This window comes from Lutjanus erythropterus, chromosome 4 (assembly GCF_056507025.1).
Source record: "Lutjanus erythropterus isolate fLutEry1 chromosome 4, fLutEry1.hap2, whole genome shotgun sequence".
Lineage (NCBI taxonomy): Eukaryota > Metazoa > Chordata > Actinopteri > Lutjaniformes > Lutjanidae > Lutjanus > Lutjanus erythropterus.
This window is the reverse complement of record NC_139320.1, coordinates 46,700,814-46,717,644: the sequence shown is the minus strand read 5'-3', so window position 1 is coordinate 46,717,644 and position 16,831 is coordinate 46,700,814.

Genomic DNA, 16,831 nt, shown 5'->3' with positions numbered 1-16,831 from the left:
GTCTCTTGCAAAGAAAAGTTAAAGCCACTACAAGGAGTTATGAAACAGGTTATGACGCTCAATTTATTACTGATGCCTCTACATGATCTACATGATATACACGCCTGCCACCAGGTTGGATTCTGTTTGAAATCAGATAAAACAAGCCTGTGTTTACATTTTCCCAGGCAAAATTATAGTGAGTCATACATTAGCCAGTTAAAAAGAAGCAGGAGGAGATTTTCATAAAGATAATTTTATTTTTGACTTCATAGTTTTTGGTTATTATGGTGGAAAAACTACAGCTTTTGTCCACGGGGGCCTCCAAAATCAATAAAATATGAAAGTTTCTTGTGGTAGCTTTAAAGTTCAGCTAATAATACAGAAAACTAAATACACGACTAACTATTCTTTGCTCTTGTCTCTTTTTTTGCAGTCTCTTTCATCATTACTTCCTCCACAGTTTGGTCCATAAGCTCGATACACTTTAACAGAACATTTTTAAGAGGAACTTTACTGTGTTGTTGATCCAGTGACGACTTTAAGCAGTGGCTAAAGCCTCAAATGACCTCACTCCTCTGCCTCAGGACTCCCAAGGCTTTGTATCGGTGATGTATGGCCTGACATCAGGTCAAAACAAGAAACACAACCCGTCAATTTCCTATTGTCTACACAGTGGACACCTTTAGCCTTGGGTTAAAGTAAGGAGACTGCTGAACAGCCTTAGTCTACCATCAAAAAGATTTGTTCAAATGACAGTGTTGTCCCTAAGCTCACTTGTACTTAGATGCATGGGCATTATAACATCAGCAACTGTACAGTACTGGAATCTAACACAATATCCCTGAAATAAATACCAACTGTGTGGAGCTTATAATGTTCACTTACTGTCAAGACTGTGTCAGGTTTTTCTAATCTGAGGCTGTAGTTTGAAATGTTATTGCATTAGAGCTGCTGTCTGCTGGTCTGATCACAATGAAACTATATATACGTCTGAGCAATTGGATGCGTCTTCTGGTTGAACAATGTAAAATGAAAGTGAAGCAAAAAATATTACCAAAAAGATTTGTAAGGTAAAGCTTTACACTCGAGGATTTTAGCCCTCATTTTCTAGCATCTACACATTTTGGAAATACACAAAAGCTCCCTGCTCAGGTGCAAATCAGTGCATGCTCTTGTGAGTGACAATCGCAATGTGTAAACTGTTAAAGGACGCAATCCAGAGCTCTGTGAGAGCTTCCTGATGCCTCACAGGCACCCAAAAGATATCCAGCCGGTTTCACATCTGGTCATGTCAGGTCAGCTTGCAGAGCCATGTAATTGCAGCCCATTCCTAGCTCATCAGATACCAACGTCACCACCCTTGGCATGCATGGTACCTGATGTGCATCGGGCTTCAAAAACATAAACCCATCAGTGGGTTATGAGACGCACCGGGCATTTGATACATAACTGGGTGGCTAAAACAAGACTTTCTTCCAGTAGACCAGGGTTCATGTTCCATGTGAAAACCAAAGGGTTGTAACTCCAAACATAGTCTTATCCAAAACTTAGTGGTTTTGGTGCCAAAACCTACCAGATCGTAATGGTTTCACAACGTTGCCATGAGTGAAAATGGCTTTCTGGCAGCATCTCATACAGCAACTCAAGAATACATTATGCACCAAGTGAGACACAGAGGGGCAGAGACAAAATGTGGGTTTTTGATGAGTTGGGATGAGAATGGGTTGAACAACAATAACATGCTGCCCACTGATCCTTCAGTATTATTAGCCTAATGTCACTTATAGTGTGTGTATTTTTGTGATATGACATAGTTTGGTGATCAGACAGACTTGTGGGTGATTTCAGGTGAATGATCTTGTAATGTGTAACCCATTGTTGATCAATCATGTTGCTGATCAACCACCAGAAAAACCTGTGTGTTGGACAAAAGTGCAGGCAGCTTATACCGACTGATATGTTAATTTATCATTAGGTGCCACCCCCTTGTGGACATAGTAAGTATGACAGGAGGAGTATAATGAGCGATAAAGTCCATGTTTAGAAAAGGTGTCATGGATGGATGGCTTAAACAAGCAGAGGACTTTCACCGAGGACACCGTGATTCAACTCCTGTGTGGAATACTTTCGTCACGTGAGTGATGTCACTTCTGTTAAGTGATATACATAACATTGTTATTTGAACCCAAAACCCAATCTTTTCCTAAACTTAACCAAGTAGTTTTATTGCCTAAACCTAACAAAGTAGTTTCTTGTGCCTAAACCTAACAAAACTGCAAGCATTTTACAATGCAAACTGCATGTCAGGCGACTTAGACTATGCTGTCACGTGAGTGATGTCACTTTTGTCACGTACCATAGATAACGTACTTATTTTAACAAAAAACATTATCTTTTCCTAATCATAACCAAGTAGTTTTATTGCTTAAACCTAACCGAACTTCGACAGTTTTACAATATAAACCATGTGTCATGTGTTATGTCATCGTGCAAATGACGTCACTTCCACTGCATGACATATGTAACATAGTTATTTTAACCAACAACAAACCTCAACCATTTCCTAAACCTAACCAAGTAGTTTTTGTATCTAAACTTAATCAAACTGCAACTGTTTAACAACATAAACAACATGACTAATGTCACATGATCTATGTAGTTAAGGTCTGCCGCTGCTGGTACTCCTATATGCTGAGTAATTGACAATCAACCTATTCAGGTGTTTTGGTATGATCATAAAAGTGTGTAACTGTTCTGAATGTCCAGATACAAAGTGGAATGAAAAGTAAAAATGGGGATACCCTTTTGGATGATCTTTCCTGGAAGGAATTCAGAGTGCTGCACAAGTTTGTAAATACAAATGGAAGACAGGAGTATCTGAATGAAGATGAAGGATCAAGAGAATCCAGATACTGCGTTCTTTCTTAGCTGCAAATTTTTTGACCGATCACTGTGTAAAGTGGGTATAAATGTTGTATTGTCGGTTTTTGAAAGTTACAAATTGCTGCTTGTGATGTTGTTCAGCCATCCGACAAGCGCTTCAGTTGGAGCATGACACCTTAAGGATGTGCCTTAACCAATTCAAGTGATGAAAATATCTGAAGATGTGTGTAATGTGCACTCTCTGAGCAGCCTGGTTCAAGGAGGCAGTGGATGCCACAAAGTGTGGACAATCTTGACATGAAAATTGCAGTGTACCTCTGGATTGCCTGTGACACCCCTCCTATTGTGCCTCTCTTCCTTTACTCTTACGAGTCATCAAAATATCAAACAGCAGCAGGCAAACCAAAAAAAAAAAAAAACTCACTGTGCTGTAGAAAAATGGCACTTAACAGACACAACACTTTTGGCTTATCAATTAAAGTGCATCATAATCATATAATTGACCCCGCCCTAAGCCCTTCCTTTGAGCAGCAACTACCCAATCATAGCAACCATAACTAGCCATTAGAGGGTGGTAAAGCTTTGCATTTCTCCACATGATGCAGCAGAAGAGTGACAGAAGAAGACTGACACTTTATTGTGTCTCATGAGTTTGGAGGGTGGTGACTTTTCACTTTACTGCCGATAATGAGTGTTTTCCAGTCATCTCTCATAAACATATACAGGTCGTATTTCACTGTCTGACCAACGCTGGGTGGGATATAACTTAAACTTCAGTTTTTAATTGAAGTAATGTTCACATTTTTCATTTGTTAGGGTTAGGGTTAGCGTTTGGTTCTCATTTTAAAAATGTCTCAGATGGAAACATTAAAAATTCAGTGGGAGATGGACCTCTCAGCTGACTCAAGGAGATTAAGCATCAGCATTAGCTCACATTTGTCAATCACACTTGCTAATGAGACTAGCAGTGCTGTTTGTTCTCTGTTGTTTGTGCTTGCCTTTGAATAACTTATTTTTCCTTCCATGAGCAATGCAATACTGGTCTCCCCTGTGTCTTCTTTTGTCCCTCAGTCTCTCTCTTTATATTTTTCATTGTCTCTACTGTATCTGTGCAGTATCTGATGAACACAGCCAAGCTGACCAACAGCTCAGGTAAAGGTACTGCAAGATAAACCAGATCATATTTTTCCTGTCAATACCTATATTTATTAAGTTTTGCATACAACTGTTGATTAAAAGGAAAGTCCACTTAGTAAACCTCCATGACGTTGATTGCTTCATGACCACTTTAAGACCACTTTGGTTTTTGTTTTAAAATGAGTCAGATGGAAACATTAAAAAATCAGCTGGAGATAAACTCCTGGGTTGATTTACGGAGTTTACACATTAGCATTAGCTTTACATTCATAAAATTTAACTGAGCTAAGGTGACCAGATTTACAAGATGAAAACTGGGGACATTTCCAGTTTGGTGGTCAATGTATCATTAAACTAACCAACGCTATTATCTATGAAATAAAAAGGGGAACAATTCTGGTTTCAAGTATTTTGGCCAATGGCAGGCCTAATTATGGTATTATAATAAACTGGTGCAGGGTGACAGACAAAATTGGGTATTAACTATAATAATTTTGTAAACTGTGCCAGAAAATTATAGTTTTCTTTATCATGGTGAGTGATGCTATGATAAACTCAATTATGAAAACTATAATGGTTCAATATTGTGTTATTTAATTGCTTCTACATAGGACTACAACAAGACAGACAAGCTAAAACATTTTAACATGTTAACAGATTGCTGTTCCTTGTCTAATTTTTCTGTTGTATCTCAAAAACATTGACTGGAATAATCTCCCTCATTCTACTTCCTATCCAGTCTTCAACCTTTCCCTCCTCTTCACTCTACCTGGCTTGAAAAGATATCTGTGGTGATGAATTCACTTTACACTTGCTAGTGTAACGTTAAAGCACACTATGAAGAGCCAAAGGTTGGCACCACAAGGGACTTGTAGACTGGGATTGAACCAGTGACTTCTGGTAATCAAAAGACAGGTGCAGTATCCATTCAGGTGAAGGGTCAGACCCCCTAGCAAAGGGTCATGTAGCAGTAGTTGTGTGTTACACCACTTTTATACAAAAGTTTCCAATTAAACTACTAACTTCCTATATTAACTATAAGAAGAAGAGTTATATGAAGGTAGGCAGCCCCTCTGTTGGCCAAAAAAAAGTTCAATGCAATTGAGATGTCAAACAGTCTTTTGTATAAACTTTGCAGTCTGTTTTAAACACACAGTTAAAAATGGGGACATTTCCGGGGACAGCTCCAGCCGGTGAGAGGGAAAAACAGGGCCGTACAGTCATCCTATTCTCACTGTTACTAGCTGGGCGTAGCTGTAGTTGCAGGAGCTTGGTTTCAGGGTGCACAGCTGACTGAATGACCTGGATTAGCACAAAGGCCTTGTCCATTGCTCCTTGCTTGGGTTGTGTGGATGTGCAGTGCACTACTGCTGGGCTATTAGTGCACCCAGCCAGTTCAGCACCTCAGTGACTGCTTATTCCCAAACTGGAGCAAGGTAAAGTGCTTCATGTCTGGAGTGATCGCTCTGCTGTGCACAGACCTGCCTTTGCTTCTTCTCAAAGCAGCAGAGCAGAGTGGAGGAAAAGGAGCGTGGGGGCAAAGTAGAAATGTGCATAATGGTTAAAACAGTCTTTCCTGCAGAGATTTGCCTCCCCAGGGATAAAGTTAAAGTTTTGGCATCCATAATCCTAGTGACCCTTCCTTCTGTTATACCATTTCTCTACGCACTGCTATCAACAACAGCTGATTGATTTTGTTTGACAACGAACTTTGACTGACATGATGCGACATCGCGATTCTCTTCACAATCAGATCATTTCAGGTAAACCTCCCTCTTGTCATGCCTCTTGTTCAAATGTCAACCTGTCTCACCACGTCAGCCTCTCCGCTGCCGCATTAGCCTGTCAGGTGCCATGTCAGCCACTGTGATGTCACATCAACCTCTGTTTCCCTTCATTTGCTTCATGTCCCACGTCCCTCATGGCAACCTTGACTTCAGATCCTTAAGTAGATTGATTCTTCTCACTCTAACAAGATATTGTGCTATTTACTTGTGTGTTAAGTTTAAAAATTACCCTGAATAAAAAAGTTAGGTTGACCTAAATTGTGCAAAACCTTTTTGATTTTCTCCCCAAATGCAGTTCTCTGATGGAGAAAGGCTTAACCCATTAAAAGGGGAGCTTTCCATCATTTCCTCCTTCCCTCCTCCTGTCCCAGTCTTTTCCCCTGCCCTCCTCTCCAGTTTGGTGCCCCTCTCTGTCCTTATCATTTTCACTTTTCTCTCCCTTTTATCACTCGTTATTTCATCTCCTCTCTTTACTCTCTGACTCGCCCTCTCTATTCCCTGCTCTTATCAGATATTTACTACTGCTAGATATCTTTCTCTCTCAGGTTGGGATCAGTGTTTTCCCTCTCCTTAATTTATTCCCTGCTTATGTTTTATTTTGTCAGTTATTCAGGGATCTGGTAAATATTTGCACAGGGAGGCCTGCCGGTAATCAGCCAGTTGGCGTATCATCACTGTGTGTCAACTGTGCGTGTATGTGTGTGTATGTATGGGAATCTGTGAGAGATTGAATTTTAATGTGTGTGAGGTGTGTGTGTGGGTTTTATTGCAAGGGGTTTTTGGCTGAGGGTCAGGGATGAATTTAAGGTTTCAGAGGGAACGAGAGATTCAGCAGTGGCAGCAAGCTGGAATCGATCAGATGTTGTTTTATGGAGCCTTCCAGATAGAAAACAAACTGTGTGAGGGGGAAAAAAATAATTGGAGCAAACAAATCACCTGACTTCTAATAAGAACAATGTTTTTGGCTGACCCAACAGTTATAGGGAGGGGTGAAGGGAGAGAAAGTCGGAGGAAAAATCAGAAAGGGGATAAAGATTAAGACTTAAGGATGAAGAAATCAGTAATGTGCTGTGAAATCGTTGCCTGGGTAGGCAGTGACCTATCAATATGGCACGTGTCTGCATTCAATTAACGCAGCTGCCCAAGTTCATGTAACGCATGGATAGAGAAAATCCACATTAGTTAGTCTATCAATCTACAAATATGCCTAGGCCCTCCTGCAGAGTCAGTCAGTGTGGAGCAAACATAATCAGTTCACACATCTAGCTTACAATGTGTTCACACTAGACTGATATACACTATATATATATATATATATATATATATATAGATAAACAGAGTTGTGACAAATTATGTGGAATCATTATCTTTAGCAATGCAACATGTCTCATCTACAAGGCTTTTAAAGATTTCCTTGTTTTCCTTTACCTTTGCATTGTGCATGCTGATGTGTACCCTATGCTGCACACCCAAGGCCACATCGACGCAGCTCTTGCCAAAAGTTTTAAAAGCAATCTGAGGGTGGACAGTGTGTTTGAAAAGTTTCTGTAATCTTTTGACCCTTCCACTGGGTAAGATCCCACAGGTCAGGTGTTGTCTACTGTCTTTTGTCTTAATAAGGTAATGCTGAAAATCTTTTTTATAGACTGTGTAAAGCAACAATAAATGTGTGTTTTGAGTTTGTCATACCATACGATTGATCGATTATAAAAATCTCTAAGTATATAAAAATGAGTTCTCAAAATCATGTATCATGTATGAACATTGACTTGTATGGACATGTTTTAGCCACCAAAACCAGATGACAGTGACCCATCAAATCATTTGAGAATCAACTTTTTTCTCTTAATCTGCAACAGGACAGTATTTTTCAAATGTAAGTGTTGTGTTGCTAAACTGAAGTGAGCAGTAATTGAGCTGGTTTGGGCTGAAAAAGAATAAAAAGACCCTCTGATCATCATTAATTCTCTTTTAGCAGGACGACTGCTTGAACCTTTAAGCCGCTTTCTATCTACAAATAATGTATTGGGTCAGTATTGTTGTATGTGAATGTCTTTGATGGACTTTTATTTGTTTTATGTATGGGTTGGGGACAGGGGTTTTTGATATCCTTGGCCTTTTTATGGTCTATGTGTTAGCTCACTCATGGCAACTTGTGTTGGCAACAGATGCTCATACACACTCAAATCTGTAACTATCAAAGTATTCATTCTGCTTCCCTGCTCTCCCAATAGTTTTCCCACTCACCCCACCTCTGCTTAACTCCACCTGTCAGCCACTCCCACCTGATCACCCCACTCCACTCACCTGGTGTCACAGCTGCAGCTCATCAGCCAATCAACCCGGTATGTAAGCCTCTCCAGTTCACTCACTTGCCGCCAGGTTGTTCTTTGTCCCCATGCAAGGTTTCGGTGTTCATCTCTGGATTGATTCCCCGTTGCCGACTCTGCCTGCCTCTGGCCTGCTTCATCTCTCTCCCATTAAACGCACCAGCCTTCTGTCCCCGACCACCAGTTCTGCCTCAGCGGTCTCGGTTCCTTGCTCAGCGTTTCTGCTTTGTGACACTACAGTGAGAGTGTTTCCACCTGCTTACCTGCATTTGGCTGTGGCTCAGAGGCTCTCATTGTGTCGCCACACATGCTCCTGTGTGGGCGTCCTTTGTTTACCTACCTGTCGGCTCATCGATCCCTCGCCTGGCCTCGACTCACCTCCTGTCTGTCCCCCGTCAGCTCGTCTGCCTTGTCTGCCTACTCAGCTAGTTCCGGCTCCTCTGCCTGGCCTCTACATCCCTCCTGCTCGTCCCTCGTCTGCTTCATCTGACTGCTCGTCTGGTTCTGGACCCTCCACCTCATCGACTTTGTTTCCTGCCTGCTCCCTCCTGGTTCCGTTGGCTGCCATTGAACAGAACAGTTTGGGTCTGTGGGCTCATGTCACTGCTCACAGTCCCACTTCCAGGTTTGGCTTGATTCACCTTTCAAGTTCGAACATCAAAGACTGTGTGTTAACTCTTTGCCCGAGTTATGAAGTGTTATCTGTGTTGCTTCACCTGCTGAAGTCCCTGTTCAGCCTGAATTTAAATATAGGTCCTTACCAAATAACTTTCTGTGCCTGTTTATGCCATGTGGGTTCAGCCAATACCTGTTACAGTAACAGGTGCACTGCCTGCTGGGTGGGGAAAGGCAACAACAAGGCAACACAGAGAGGATATTGTGTTTCGTGAAATGAAACAGCCATACACTGTATGATTGAGGCATGGTCCCTCTGCCTCAACACTGATCATTCACCACAGTGTGGGAACCAACTGTACATGCACATACCTACAAAAATGTTGGTCTTAGGACAGTGAGCTGCAGATGGATTGCATTTGCATCTTCAGGAAAGGTCATTTTTAGGAGCAAGCTGTGACAAAATAGTATAATACACTCTTAAAGCAACTATTCTGACTAGTCTCGCTGAGAAAAGTTATGAGCAAGGAAAATTGAAAGAACAATTTCCAAAGCAGTACTTACATAACAGATACTGTTTCAACTAACTCTGAGTTACTTATTGACATAGGTAGGCTTATGACACGTACGTGAGGCAGGTCACATCAGCTCCAACCAAAAACGAAACAAAACGAAGGACGGAGGATGAGGAAGAGGGACAGAGGCAGACTTTCACAGGTGGAAGTATTGTCTTATTTTGAGTTTGTTTGGCTCCAGAGTGAATATGCAGTGATGGAATATAATTTGAAGGCCACATTCAGAGAGGCAGACTTTGTTTCCACCTCAGCCTACATCCTAACAGCTAGCAATAATAAATAAGACTGCAAACAAGGTACAAAAGTAATATAGTAATAATAATAATAATAATATACCGAGTAATGTACCTTACTACTTTTGATACCAAGTAATAAGTAAAGTAATATTATTTTTTAAAGGAGTAAAAAGTAACTTATTGCACATCCTGACTAACTTGTAACACTGCTATCAGGTAATCTAATCATTTCCTTTTAGCTTTTGTGAGGCACTGCGTCCCCCTGAAGACACATCACTGTGGCATGATTCCATAATGTTATGCACAGAATATTACAGCATCTCAAATCTGTTTCAGAAATAGCCTCATATAATGATCATGGCCTGACGTAGATTTTTAATGCTTGCTCCATAACCATATAATTGACATTTCTTTTTGTGTGTGTAGGACAGTGACAATGTGACTATAAATGGTACACTCCATTACACATTCATTTATTAATGAGAAGAGATACCTGTATTTTTTTTTTTTGACAATCTGACATCTTCTTGACAGGTTTGTGAGTCTGTATTTTATTAAGTTTTATTCTACTGCTTATCATCTGTTCAGATATGCTGCTGTATATTTTCAGAATCCATCATAATGACATGCAGTGTTAAGGCAGTTTGTTGATTTGCTGTTAACTGGAATTGGACCAGGTTTTCCCACATGTGTCTGTGCACATGAATGCTTACCATTACTGTATTCTTTCTATGCACATTGTGTGTATTATGATACAGCATGTAATCTAGACCTTTTTTAAAATTATGCCGTACTTCTTCGTACAGGAATATTTATCATAATGATAATGATGAATGAGCACTTTTACCAAAATAGTGGAAAAATAGAAACAAAGTTATTACAGTAAAGCTGAGATAGTGAATAATAACAGATGAGTGTTATGATTGGTTGTCTGGCCCAGTGAGAGGCAAGACCTTAGTTTGAACATGATGGAGTGTAGAGGATGAATTTAGGAGTCTAACAGCCTGAAAAAAGAGGTGCAATGGAGGTAAAATTTCTTTTTGAGGACTTAGAGTAAAGAATGATTTTTGTGGCACCACTCAGAAGGACTGTAATTTGTAGGACTATTTATCCTTTTAATGAAAAATTAAGCATAACGATATAAGAAACTGTATAATATTGTAATGTTAGTGACAAATGGAACGTGCATGCACATACTTCAAGCCACCTCTGCTCACCTGTCAGTCCCCAATCAAAAAAGTCCCTGATGAGGATAAAATCAATATTTTTTAATACATGGCAAAGCAAAAATCTGGCTGTTTCTGCAAAAATCCAGACAACCTTCATAATTCCTCCATCAATATGCAATAGATTGTAGTATTTAATTAGCCACACACAGTGTACCCATTGTATCATATCCAGTAATTTGTCAAACACACAGTTGCTCATCAGGCTGAAGCACTGAGCAGCATGTTGAACCACTGGAGGTACAGCATCAACAACTGCTTCAGCAGAGCACGTTTGTTAGGCATAGATTAAATATTTAAACAGCATAGTGGATATGGATGAATTTATTTTTGAACAACTGTGTGGATACATTAAGTGTTTGTGTGTTTGTAAGAGTGATGATCATGTGAGTTCAAGAGAAATGTTGCCACAAAAGTTTTCACAGCTGGCAGAGATGGAAAACTTTGGGTATCAATAAGGAGAAGATTCAATAAAGGCTGATGGAAACAGATTGTTTTGGAATAAACAATGACACTGCGGTACCTGCTTTGCTTTCTTCTCCTGTACACAAAGCATCTGTGTCTTGCTGCTACTCACCAATTATGCCTCTGCTCAGACAGAAAGCTGCAAAAAATGAGAACGAGACGGAGTGTCGGGTAACCCGGCAGCCTTGGACATAATAGCCTATTACTCAACCACAACATGTCTGGTTTGAGATGAGCCAAAGGCACCCTTTCTTCATCCGTATAGCAGCAGATCAGAGTGATATTCTTTAATGTATCCTGTAATAGTGATTCTTTGCTATGTAACACTAACATGTCCACCTATATTTGCATTTGATATGACTTAACGCAGCAAGAAAATTAGTTTGGATAGAAACATTAAGCCTCAGGGAAGAACCACTCATATGAACAGATTTGTTCTTAAGTAGTTTGTATGAGAGATTCAGGAGAACTTATTGCATTCACCCACTTTCTCATATTTTTAAAAACTGCGCTAAAAAGCCCCATAATTTTTTAAAGTACAATACATTGACTCACAAGTTAAGACTCTATCATGCAAAGCAAAAGCCATATATCAACAACATCCAGCCCATCTGAGTTGGACTGATGCTAAGTGAAAAAGTGCGCTGTGGTCTGACAAGTCCACATATTTTAAATCATGGATGTTATGTCCTCTGGGCTAAAGCCAGCATCGAATGATACGGGGGTGTTTTAGTGCCCATGGCATGGCAGGATCACATCTTTTAAAGTCCCATTAATCCTGAGAGGAACCTAGAGGTTTTGGAGCAACATATGCTGCCATCCATATGACTTTTTCAGAGCTGTCCCTGCTTATTTCAGCAAGACAATGCCAAGACACATTCTGCACATGCTCCAGCTTTGTGGTTTTTGTAGTAAAAGAATTCAGGTACTAGACTGACCTGCCTGCAGTCCAGACCTGTAATGGGTGGTGCATTATGAAGTGCAAAATACAACAACAGAGACCCTGGACTGCTGAGCACTAGAAGCTGTATGTCAAGCAAGAATGAGAAAGAAATTCGCTTTCAAAACTTCAACAATTACTGTCCTCAGTTCCCAGAAACACTCTTCTGTCAACTTTCCCTGTGTCGAAGACTCGCCCTTGACCCCCTCCTCCTGTTGCAGTCATTGATCGCTTTGCTGTGGCGAGACAGCTTTTTTTTTTTTTTTTAAAGCTATTTTCTTCTTTATTTCAATGACAGTACGACCCTCAGGTAACACGGCATTAAAAGCACTTCTGTTTTCGATTCCTCGGCTTTGGCAAGTCCTTTACTTCCACAGCAGTTAAAACTTTTTCTCTATGAATCTCAAAAAGTAGAACTTAAATCTCCAAACTCATAAAGTTCTTGTTTTTACTCTGTGATGCCATTTTCATGAACAAACTCATCCTAGCATATGGGGCAGGAAGTAAAGTTTTATATGGTATTATCATTGAATAAGATAATTCTCATTCAGTCTCATTCACATGCTAAAATATGCAAAGACTGGTCATTTACACAGTTATCTTTAGTTATGAATATTTGCTGAATCGGACGTGGCATCGAGCCCACTGCACAAAAAAAAGTCAGAGAAAGTTAAAATAAGAACACAGAAATATTGCTGCTGTTGTTATTACCTCCGCTAAGCATACGCAATCGCTTGAGTGTGTGTGTTTGTACAAAGAGCCAGAGCTAATCTCACATACTTCTGGACTGATTTTTTAGTGCATTCCTGACTGTACGCCGAAGGACCTCTGTGATTCATGCTGGCAACAGCTGAATCACAGAGGTGGCCAGATGTTTTCAGGTCAACCCGTTCTTGTCAACTTGTTATCTCAAGAACGACTTGAGGGAATTTCATCAACCTTGGCACAAATGGCCACTTTGACCCAAGGATGAACTGAACTGATTAGATTTTGGTGGTCAAAGGTTCACCGTCAAGTTCACTGTGACCTCATGTCAGTTTACACATTTACATGTTAAAATATTCACAGCAGCATTGTTAAAAACACATCAAAGTGTAACCAGGTAAATGTTGTTATTGTGAAGCTGCTGAAGTGTGGAGAAGAGTAAAGTGCTGCTTAAGCAAATATCCATCTCCATCGTGTTGTTTCTTCTCAACAAGAGTGATCCAACCACCAAACATTGAACCCTCACGTTACAATATTTTATATCCAAAAGGTCAGCTGCATTATGAAACCATAATGCCCCACAAAAACAATACAAGATATTCCAAATGACTTTTGTTAAATTTGTTCAAAGTTACGGGTGAATATAGAGGCGATTTCCATATAAAATTACTTCAGAGTCTTCACTACATACGTTATATGAGTCTGGACAGACAACTGTAACTTGACTGGTTGGTGGAGACATAACTGCAAGACAGGTATTCAGTGTTTTGACTGTTGATGCCTCAAGTGATCAGCAATTACTTCAGTTTGAAATTTTGCTTCAGCTTGGAAGAACATATAAATTAATGTTGGCAGAACTTTGCAAATCCCTGCTGGTTGCATCTGGCAGTTGTGGTGGCATTGCAGTAGGTGCTTCACCATCTGTTACCTGGCAGGGATCTGCTCTGTTCTTACCGACCTCTTCTACTTTTGATAGGGATGTTCCAATCTTGCTTTGCTCTTGTGAGTTAAATACATTGCGAAACTTTAGCTGCCCAACAAACCAGCAGGAAAAATGTGTCTTTTTGTCCTTTACAGAGACAGGTTTAAGTCTACTCATCCTGAACGGCATCCTGAGTGTCTACATGAGTGCCTAAAGCCTATAAAGTGTAATTAGAGGATAAAGCCTGTGTAAGATATAACGGTGCTTTTCTAAATTAGTGTTTTGTGTGAATTGGTAGAAAAGATAATTATTACAGGCGGACACACAGCAGAGCCAATATTTACCGTTGGCTTTGTGTGTGCATGTGTTTGAATGTGTGTACAAGGCTATACTGGGGGCTGAATGGCTGAATATTTCACAGTACTTTCAAAGTACATATTTTCACAGACTTAAGCAGAATTATCTCTGTCAAGGTCTCGTCTTTCTCTTCTCGTCCCTCACTTCTCACTCAGCTTACCCCTCTCTCCCACGCTCCCTGTTTTCCATCTCGCTTTCTTTCTCCCCTTTGTGTCTAATCAGAGTTATTCAACAGGGGTGGAGACCTTGAATCAATGCACTGAAAGCTAAGGACCAAAGTAACCAAGCTTTGAGATACTAGACTGTACTGCATAGTGTGTGTGTGTGTGTGTGTGTGTGTGTGTGTGTGTGTGTGTGTGTGTGTGTGTGTGTGTGCACGTACAGTACACTTGTGAATAATGGGAAAAAATAATGAGAAATGTCAAATGGCTTTTGTGCCTGTAATTTTTTTCTGTCACCATTTAAGTAGCTCCTTTTTGCGAGCACACCTTAAATGACTTAATAGTGAAAAATATCCACCACATCTAAATTGTCCACATTAATTTATCTGTTTCTTACATATTTATATTGTACACCACATTGTGTTTTGTTTTTCTGTGGTTATTTCTAATGCACTTTGGCCTTAAAGGAGAAATCTGTAATATATTTACTATAATAAATCATTCAATGATGTGATGAGATCAAGATCAAGGACACTTCTCAACAACGTTACAGCTGCGTTGTCCCCCTTTGAAATTTCCAGTCTGGACTGGAATAACTGTTTTATATGTCGGTTTCACATTAATTAGACCTGAGATCAATGCTGATTTTTTGCAGAATGAGTAGGTGTTTGTTTAGGAGTTGTAAGAAATCAATAATATTGTAGAAGGCGTGGATGTTTATAACCGTTAAATTGAGAAAAATGTTAATGGAGTTTGGTAGGCAACTCATCGTTCAGAGTGAGGTTTTGATCTTTGGTCCAGAACATTCTCTACCGGGTTTTCTTGGTCTTCTCTTGGTTCACTCATCAACAATGCAAAATTCTTGGAGAACTTTGGAGTAACAGTCCAAGAAAACTTATGAAAACTGTTCTGGCAATATTTCTCTTGACAGCCACCTATTTTTTATTTTTTGAGCAGCACGGTAGGAAAGTCTTGTTTTTATCAGTTAAGAAACATCTCCAAGATTAGACACATCCTCAGTTTTAATGATACAGAAGAAGTCATACATGCTTAAATATCTTCACGCCTGGACTACTGTAACTCTCTTTCTACCTGCTTAAACTCACACTCAGTCTCACGACAACTCATCCAGAACTCAGCAGCCAGATTACTGACAAACTCTACAAAGTCCTGTCATATCACCCCAATTTTAGCATCCCTGCACTGGTTGCCAGTTAATTTTAGAACACATTTTAAAATTTTATTAACCACATGCAAGGCAATCCATGGTCTCACTTCAGATTACATTACCTATCAACTCTGTACGCCCAGCCGATCAAAACCTTTCGGCTGTTCCTCAGACCGCACTTAAAACTAAGGGTGACTGTGCATTTTCAGTGACGGCCCCCTGGCTCTGGAACAGCCTTCCACTCAGTGTGAGATCAGCAGACTGCAGACTGCAGCTTTCAAGCAATTTCTTAAGTCTCACTTCTATAGGATGGCCTACAATTATTTATATTTATTTGATTTGATCATGTCTTGCTTTCATGTACTTTCATCTGCTCTAAATGCTCGTCTATTTCCTATGATCCTGATGCTGTATTTAAGAGGGTAGGATTTTGGGGGTCTATATATATATATATATATATATATTTTTTTTATTCTTGTTCTGTAAATGTTTTAATATGGAAAGACAGTTATAAGCAGCTGAAAAACTTAGTGTTGCTTGTTGTTGTTAATTTACCAGGTTGCACAAATCCTGCACTCCTGCAGCATTCCTGCAGCCTGCCTGTCTCTGCCATGTCTATGGAGGAGGGGTCAGGTTGAAACAACACGCTTCAACCATAGATCATATATTAAATAATATCTAATGTACAGATATGTCTTCAACTCACTATTTGGACTGGAGTTTAGACACTTATATTTATAAGCATGTTGTGCACCTCTGAATGGATTGTCTCATGTTGTTTTTGGAAGCTAAAAGCATGACTAAAATATGCCGCTGTTCAACCAGCAAGCACATTTTTGAATTTATTGGGATTTTGTTCAGCTGTGATGATAACCACATGGCCTATTATGTTTACCTTTTGTCACCGTTCAATTCATCTTCCATCAAGCCTCGTTTCCCTTAGATACTAGTGATTTCTGAAACAATGGGTTTTCAATTTTTCACAAAAGCAAACAAAAGCAGCTGATATTTAGCCAACAACCATTAATTTGTCAGCTGAAATGACATATGTTGCCAACAGATTTGATCAGCTCGAGTTAGCTGTTTTTTTTTTTATGTGGTAGGCTATGTGTTGTTGAAACTGTTTTAATACAAAAACGGTTTACAAGCTGGCAAGTTTGGCGAGACTGGTTGTGTATCTGCACTGGAGCGTGCCTCTGTTTCTGCAAGCACTAAAACAAACATGTCTGGCTCTTGCCTGGTCGTCACCCGCGTCGAGTTAGAGAACAAAAAGTCAAGCTGCAGTGCCGCTGGCCACCTTTTAAATCTCTGCAGCTCAGCAGGAGGCACCGGGCTGCAACAC